Consider the following 9,236-nt stretch of genomic DNA (forward strand, 5'->3'; position numbering starts at 1 on the left):
GCCGAGGCGCCGGTAGCCACAGCCACTCGGTCTTGGAAGGGTTGAGCCTGAGTCTGTTCCTCCCCATCCAGACCCTCACGGCCTCCAGACACCGGGTCATCACGTCAAGGGCATCGTTGGGGTGGCCCGGGGTGGATATGTACAGCTGGGTATCATCAGCGTACTGATGGAAATCCACCCCAAAGCCACGAATGATCTCTCCCAGCGGCTTCACATAAATATTGAACAGGAGTGGAGAGAGGACCGACCCTTGTGGCACCCCACAAGTTAGGGGCCTTGGGGTCAACCTCTGTCCCCCTGCCAATATGGACTGCGTACGATCGGTGAGGAAGGAGGAGAACCACCGCATAACCGTGCCTCCCACTCCCAACCCACCTAAACGCCGCAGCATGATACTGTGGTCCACAGTATCAAAAGCCGCTGAGAGGTCCAAAAGAACTAGGACAGAGGAATAACCTCTGTCCCGGGCCCTCCAGAAATCATTAACCAACGTGACCAATGCCGTTTCCGTGCTGTACCCCGGCCTGAAGCCCGACTGGAGGGGGTCCAGATAATCTGTTTCCTCCAGGTGCCGAGGGAATTGCCGTGCAACCACACTCTCAACAACCTTCACCACAAAGCGAAGGTTGGAGACCGGGCGATAGTTAGCCAATACATCTGGATCCAGGGAAGGCTTCTTCAGGTATCAGCTGTTCAAAAATAAATAACAATAATCTGAAGATGTACATAACGAATTGAAGCAAATTCTAATCAAGAACTATGTCTTTTCTAGAACTGGCAATTAAGAAATTCATTACCAAATAGTATTTCTTTGTTTTGCTTTGTATTTTGTTCTTTAAAGGCCATTTCTCTTGGTCTCATCTCTGTGGCAAAAAAGAGTCAAGTAATCTTGCACCATATCCGATGTTTTCAACATTCACAGAAAGTTTGCATTTATCACTTTCATAAAACTGCATGGTGCTGAAAATGTTAAGATGCTTATGAGAGTTATGATAAAAGTATCTCTTTGAGCATAAGATTAAAAATACTAAGAAATAAACATATAGATTAATTTATATAGCTTAGCATTATTTATGTAACATATTGTAGTTTGTCAGGCAAGAGGGAGTTGGTTCTTTAATTGAGTGCCAGTGTGCTGCTATGCATTTGTTGCCATGGTAATACAGGATTTTTCTGCATGACAATGAATTATAAAAAACAAATTTAAGAATCCTAAGACATGAGAGATACAGTAGATAGATAACACATTGAGAAACTAGCATGAGAAGTCAGTCCTAAGTTTATTCAGTCATTTGCCTGCCACCTCTGGAGAAAATAAATGATTCTCTGTAAATTCAGAATGACAATTAGAGTTTAATTTGTTGCTCCCAAAAGGAATGCAGCAATTTAAATTTTACATTGTAGACTATCCAGTCTATGAGTTGCCTGCATTTATTTAAACCTTGCAAAGTCTTCTGCTCTGTTTTTGCCTTGGAGTGGATTGGCTAAGACTTTAGAAGTTTGGTTAGTTAGTATATTGAATCACCAGAGAGTAGGTCCAGCGTATTTGAAAGGAAGATCTTATAAGTGGGCATTTTTGCCTAACCTTTCACCTAAAGAATTCCATATAAACAATTTCAAACAACTCCAGTAAAGCCACAAAATAAGAACTACAGAGCTTTAAAAGATCTAGGCAGGGGTGTCAAACTGCCAGCCCACAGGCTGAAACCGCCCCCCACCCCATTGCCGGCAATGGCAAAAAAGTCATGATACGTCGCAACACATCACGTGACGTTGCGAGTTTGACACCCCTGATCTAGGTCATTCTACTGCCTGCTATGGTTAGATGGATTCCTTTCCCCAGGGCCTACTTTTTTTTTTCAAATGGACTTTTGTATTGGCCTTTGTATTATGTGATTTTTTCTCCAATTCCTTCTTATCTATTCTGCTTTCTCCAGGTTCTGCATAGTCCTGTACCCAGTCTTTTTTTGTCTCTCATACCAACAATTGTTAAGTCTGAGTGTTGTGTGGCAGGTGCTTGTCTGTTTGAATTCTAAAATCCAAGAACACTTTAGCTTCTTCATATTTTTATTACTTTATTTCATGGTTCCAACAGTTCTTGCTTGCAGGCAATGGGATTTCTTGCAGATTTTCCAATGCCACTTTGTTGTGTCATTGTTTGTAATCCATCTGTGCAATTTTCTTGCAGCAGCTCATTAGGTGTCCACTGTATTTTCAGCTTCAGCAGAAAGTGGCATTTAATTTTTGTTGCTATAATCTTGATTCGGGCTGTGTATGAATTTGTTTTTAAGTCTTGTTCTTGGGTAGTCAGAATTAGCCCTCTTGTCTCTTTCTTCAATTTTGCTGTTCTTAGCAGTGGTCCTGTCTTGTTGTTATCTGCTTTGCCTACTATTTTTTTATGTACTGGCCATGTAATAATTTACCTTGCCATGTCTCTTTTTATCTGGTCTTTCTTGTAGGCCAGTTTAGGTTCTCCAGTACTCAGTAAACCTTCCTGGTATNAACTTCAACATTCCATTGCATTTCGCTTCTGCTTTTAATCTTTTTCTTGCTCTCTTGAATTGCTTTATATGTTTTGTTATTCTGAATCTGGAAGGTTACACATAAATATTATTTAGATTTGTAGACAGATGTTATGTTTAACTTTGTATCATGTAGAGACTATGTTAGCTTTTATTCATTTATTATTATTTATTAAAACGTAAACATTGGATCAGGGATGTCTATACATTTCCATGCACTAGTTGGCAGGAAGTTCTTTTAAGATAACCACAATTTGGCCTGAAAGTGTAATGCTCCTTAAAATTCTGATTACTGCGTTGCTCTAGCTAAAAATAACTTCAAATGACCTGTTGAACAGTTTAGTAGATATTAGAGTAGGTATCCATGTTGGATAGCATTGTTAATGTAAGTGTGATCTGTGTAAGATAGTTGTTGGAAGGAGATCTCTCCCTCTCCCTTCCCTCTCCCTCTCCCTCTCCCTCTCCCTCTCTCTCTCTCTCTCTCTCTCACACACACACACACACACACACACACACAGAGAGAGAGAGAGCACTACTCTCACCACCCATTTCACACAAGTGAATCTGAGTGTCTTACATAATTAAAACACACAAACCCACCATATAATATTCCCCTCATCGCCCTTGCTGATCCGATTTCTGATCCCCCATATCTGGAGAAATCTTTGGCAAGCATGAAATACTCTGAAACAAAGTATTCTAAATTGACAAAACAAACATTACACTGCTTGGCCACAATTACCTAAGGTGTATTTCTAGAAAAAAAGAGGATTGATACAAAATATATTTGAAGAAAAGCATACCTTGCTAACCATTATGTATAGGTTTGACTATAGCTAGATTTGATATTATATGACAGTGAGCATCAAGGGAATATTGTGCACATAAAAATAAAAATGACCATATAAATGTTAATATATTATAAAAATCCCATAATCAATAAAGAAAATGAAGGTAAATGAAGACAATAACTGGAAATATGTCTCCAAAACAACCATTACACACTTGAAGTAAAAATATAAGCATTCTGAAATGGCCTTCACAGTTTCTGAATGTGAATATATATTGTATAAATGTGTGAGAAGATAGCCCCCTCCCCAGAGAAGGAAATATTAAAAGGGCAGAATATTATATTTCCTCAAAGGATCTTAAAGAGGCAGAACAGCATGCCCAGCTTTTCTTAATAGTCCCAAGTCTCCCTCCCCCCAGCAGAAACCAGCTCTGTAGAAATGCAGATGTAATAATCCATTCAGGAAGATTGGAGCTCTCTAGCTAGAAGCTTAGGAAGACAAAGACACCTAAAATCTACATAACCTACCCAAACTCTAGACAGGACATAATAGGATTAACACAGAGATGCCAAAGGGGCACACTCAGACAAAGGTCAAAATACATGACAAAGGAAATACAAAGCCTCAAACAGGAACAGGAAACAACTTCAAACAAAAGCCCAGGAGGGTATAAAAACCCACTGCCTACTACATGTGCTCTCTTTTCTTCCAGAACCATCTTTCTGTCTGGCTCTCCTCTTCAATAAACTACAACCTTCTTTCTAAAGCAGTCGCCATGTTGCTTATTCCCGGCTTGGACTGGACAGCAGCCTCAAAGTCAAGCAGTCCCAGATCCTAATAATAATCAAGATCTTACTTATCTTCTAAGGAAACTAATTTGGTGTAGTGCTTTAAGGCATCAGATTAGAAGTCAGGAAACCAGGAGTTCTTAGGCATAAATCCAGGTGGGTGATTTTGACCTAATCACTTGCTTTTAGCCTGGGTAGGAAGCAATGCCAAACAACTTCCCTAAAATCTGGCCACAAAACCTGAAGGGTCTAGTTCAGGCAGTCATCAGGAATAATAAAAATAACTCAAAGGCACGTGTGCACGTAACATTTCCCTCCGCCCCAAACTTCTGAATTCAGCTAAAGGCAGGTATTCGCCCCCTGCTAAAACCTTTGGCTTTTTACATCAACAGCAAGATTTGTTACAACTAAGAAAAGTCTAGTTCTGGAGGGGTGAAAAGCAGCTTTATTATTATTTACTCTTATGTCTGTTAACTGACTCATTGGTTGAATTTATTATTCTGCTACTTGATTTTCTTTCTCAGCCATTCAGCAATCATTAATAAACAACAGGTATCAACATTTAAATTAATGAAATGTATTTAAACTAATAAAAAGAAGAAACAATTTCCAAGATTCAGGCTCTGGCTAGATCACAGTTTAGCTTTTTAATAATTACTGTGTTGATTCCAGGCAAAGAAGGCAACGAAGCTTTGCAAATTAATCAGGCCAATTTTCCTCTATGTTGGTAACTCAGGACCCCTACTGGGAACCAGCCACTGCAAACAATTGAATCTCTTCCTGCCCTATTTCCCATTCCCCAGTCATTTTGTACTGGGGTAATTAGGGCATTTTTTTAAAAAAGGCTATAGGTGTACCACAGAGCTGAAGCTAAAGGCTTTGATAAAAAATGAAGTTAAAATGTACACAGTGTGGTAATGGAAAAGATCTTTGATCTCTAGTTATTTGACTTATGTCTTGCTTTTTTTCCCTGGCACTCAAGGTAGCATATGAATTCTTTTATCCATCAATAGGTGGAAGTAACAGAATATAACTTGCTCTCTTATGGTAGAAGACTTTATTTTGGAATAGGGAGAATCTCTTGAAACATACTTTGTAGAATATAACCAAGCAGAATGACAGATCATGATTCAGGTCCACTGTTTTTGTGAATCATTACATAATGGTTGAAAAACCGTTGCTTCTCAAAAGTGCTTCCACACATTTAGATGTATCGCAGATATATGCACTGCACTGTAAATAATAATCCCAATATAACTGTAAACTTCATTTTGTAGAGGATTACTAGGAATTATAAACATCGCTGAACATCATATATTTATATTCTGATATTAAAAGGTTAGTGAGACAATTTTTCAAAGCTCTATCAACATGAGACTGTGGGACAATCTTCACTCACTAAACTATTTTATCAGTTATCAAGTACTTTCTAACTTATGTTCCCTCCAGGCATTACAATACAACAGGAACTTTTTCAGATGTCAAGCTTTCCACATTTGATTACTGCTTAGAGATGGCTTTTTGGAGATTATCGGTACTCTACTATTCAAATATTCTCCTCTCCTACAGTATATCTAATTCACTGACATGCTAACTTCAGAGAAAATTAGTCTGTCTATCCAGAGCCCCCAGATATTGCTCACTGATGTCAATTTAAACTGGAGAGAGAGAGAGAGAGAGAGAGAGAGAGAGAGAGAGAGAGAGAGAGAGAGAGAGAGAGAGAGAGAGAGAGAGATGTAATATTAGTATTCTGAAATTTGCTGTAGGCTACTTGAGCCTGAAACTATATTCAGGCACTTTAAACTTGATCAATATTTACTCAAAACAATCCCCATAGAGTGCAGCATCTGTGTATATACACAGAATGAAATGATGCCACCAATAACCTTTAGATAAGGAGATTTATTATATTTAACCAATGTCATCACACAATATCGAGTGACAGAGAACAATAATGGGAACTCTGAGAAGATTTTTTAATAGCTTCAAGAGATCTTGAGAAATCATATTTCGCTGCCTGAATTCCTCAATAGGAGCACTCATTTGGGAAACAGGAAGACAGGGTAAAGATGTTATTTATTAGGTTTACATTCTTCCATTCCTCCAGGAGTTTCAGCAGTGTACATAGTACACCTTTGTCCAATCCCCCCATCCCCCCCAAACTTATAATATAAATTGAACTGGGAGTTAATGTTTGGCTAAGCTAACCAGTAAATATTGAAGACTACAGTTCCCCCCAGTCCTATTCAAGTCCCTTAACCATTATATTACATTGGCTGTTGCATTTTGTTTTTGCAGATCCTATTAGTGATTCTGATATAAAGAGAACCAGGAAGCTAATCTAAGGTACCAACAAAGAAAATAACTTTAGAGTGTAGCTTGCCTTGCTGACCAGTGAGCATTACCTGAATATAGACAGGTTTCTTCACATAATTGAAATCATAAGAGATTGGGGCCTGAGTAAATAAGACATCAAAAATGGTGAGGCAAGGTCAAAACGTTTTTGGGTGGCCATATGCATATCTTTCAGAAGACATACTCCTGTTTAAAGAACACTCTGAACAGTTTCTGTGCTCCAATGGAAGAGCTAACTGTTCTCAATCTGTTTTAATGTGGAAGAACCATAAGAAAGTAAAACAGGAATTTGATGCTGAGCAGAGAGCAGATTCTTCAGGCACACAGTCCATCTGGTCATATATAATGAGATATCTTGTATTTCTATTTAAATTGTAGTTAATACTTCTAATCCAAGTATCTTTTCATAGAAATTAAGATATGTAAATCTGATATATGTTTTTGCCTTCTTTTTTAGGGATGCATTTCTTTTTTCCTGGAAATGTATAGCATGGCATCCAAATGAGTGCGGCCTTGCTCTCCCTTTCATGTATTCCTGAACGAAGAAAGGCAAGTAGTTTTCCTTCTTAGCTGTTTCTGAAGCTTAGAAATCCCTGATTTTCAGCATCTAAGATTATTAATATTATTATTACAATTTTTCTCATCTGTTCGTCAAACTGAAGTTTCCAAGTTATAAGCTAGAAGCATAGTTATGCCCATAGTGGTGAAAATATTTTCTTCAAATAGAACTCATAGCTTGGATGTCTGTAAAACTCTGTGAATAAGGCAGGGGCTTGCACAAATGATTCCTCTTGTGGAATCTAGTTTTTAAAAATAGTTATAGTAAATACTTTTAAATAAAGAATATAATTACAGGCAATTAGCCTTTTCATTGCTTAATAAAATGCCTTATTACATATAAAATTGTACGAACTGTTAAATATCAAGAGGTCATTTCCTGAGTATAAAAATAAATTCAGAGTTGTCATTTGAATGAGGATTTATTGAGTTCTCTCACTTACCGTAATAGCATGTTATAATTAGCAAAAATATACTAATAATAATCAAAAATAAACAAGATTTGAATCATAACCTAGATAGCTTGGCTTTCAACTTGCTGATTAAGTAAATTTAGATTAGCATTCAAGATGTTGAATTCATATAAAACTATTAATTAAACAATATTCTTAATGCAGTCTTATTCATAATTTAATGAACTTGTAACTAAAGTGGTAAAGTAAACAATTCCTAACTAATCAAATGCTCAGGTTTTTTTGTTGCTCTATTTGATTAAGAAAATAAAAAATAAAACTGCAACTAAATCATGTTTTTTCTATCTTCAAAGACACTTTCATTAAAAAAAAATTCTGCTTTTTTAAAAAATCACTGCTTCCATTTATCTGTTTAAAACTTTCTTGGATCCCACTCTTGCTAAGCCTTTTGATTTTTATCCACCACAAGAAACTTAATTCCTGTGGTCTTCTCACAAAGAACAGCTTTTCTGGAGCACAAAATGTGTGATTCCAAAGATCTCTCCTTATCTCTAGAAAGATTTTTTGTCAGCCAGAAACAGGCTCCTGGCTAGGATTCCACTGCAGTGCTGTTCCTCTTGTGGCACAAGAACATTTGATCTGCTAATAATCCTCAACAGAGAGCCAAGATGGAAATAATTTTCAAATTAATAAGGAAAAAAATAATAAATTTACCAAAATGTATCAGCTGTTCAAAAATAAATAACAATAATGTACATAACGAATTGAAGCAAATTCTAATCAAGAACTATATCTTTTCTAGAACTGGCAATTAAGAAATTCATTACCAAATAGTATTTCTTTGTTTTGCTTTGTATTTTGTTCTTTAAAGGCCATTTCTCTTGGTCTCATCTCTGTGGCAAAAAAGAGTTAAGTAATCTCTCTCTAGGCTAAATATCCTATGTTTTCAACATTCACAGAAAGTTTGCATTTATCACTTTCATAAAACTGCATGGTGCTGAAAATGTTAAGATGCTTATGAGAGTTATGATAAAAGTATCTCTTTGAGCATAAGATTAAAAATACTAAGAAATAAACATATAGATTAATTTATATAGCTTAGCATTATTTATGTAACATATTGTAGTTTGTCAGGCAAGAGGGAGTTGGTTCTTTAATTGAGTGCCAGTGTGCTGCTATGCATTTGTTGCCATGGTAATACAGGATTTTTCTGCATGACAATGAATTATAAAAAACAAATTTAAAAATCCTAAGACATGAGAGATACAGTAGATAGATAACACATTGAGAAACTAGCATGAGAAGTCAGTCCTAAGTTTATTCAGTCATTTGCCTGCCACCTCTGGAGAAAATAAATGATTCTCTGTAAATTCAGAATGACAATTAGAGTTTAATTTGTTGCTCCCAAAAGGAATGCAGCAATTTAAATTTTACATTGTAGACTATCCAGTCTATGAGTTGCCTGCATTTATTTAAACCTTGCAAAGTCTTCTGCTCTGTTTTTGCCTTGGAGTGGATTGGCTAAGACTTTAGAAGTTTGGTTAGTTAGTATATTGCCTCCCATCGACCGGTACGCTCCCACAGAGCGGGCCTCCTCAGGGTGCCGTCGTCCAAACAGTGTCGGCTGGCGACCCCCAGGGGGAGGGCCTTCTCTGTGGGAGCCCCCACCCTGTGGAATGAACTTCCCCCAGAGATCCGGATTATTCCGGATCTCCCCTCCTTCCGCCGTGCCCTCAAGACATGGCTTTTCCATCAAGCGGGATTGGCCTAGGGGGAGATTTTATAGGGATTTTAAAGGGATTTTATAAT

The sequence above is a fragment of the Protobothrops mucrosquamatus genome, unplaced genomic scaffold (assembly GCF_001527695.2).
Source record: "Protobothrops mucrosquamatus isolate PMUCROS unplaced genomic scaffold, P.Mucros_1.0 scaffold1522, whole genome shotgun sequence".
Lineage (NCBI taxonomy): Eukaryota > Metazoa > Chordata > Lepidosauria > Squamata > Viperidae > Protobothrops > Protobothrops mucrosquamatus.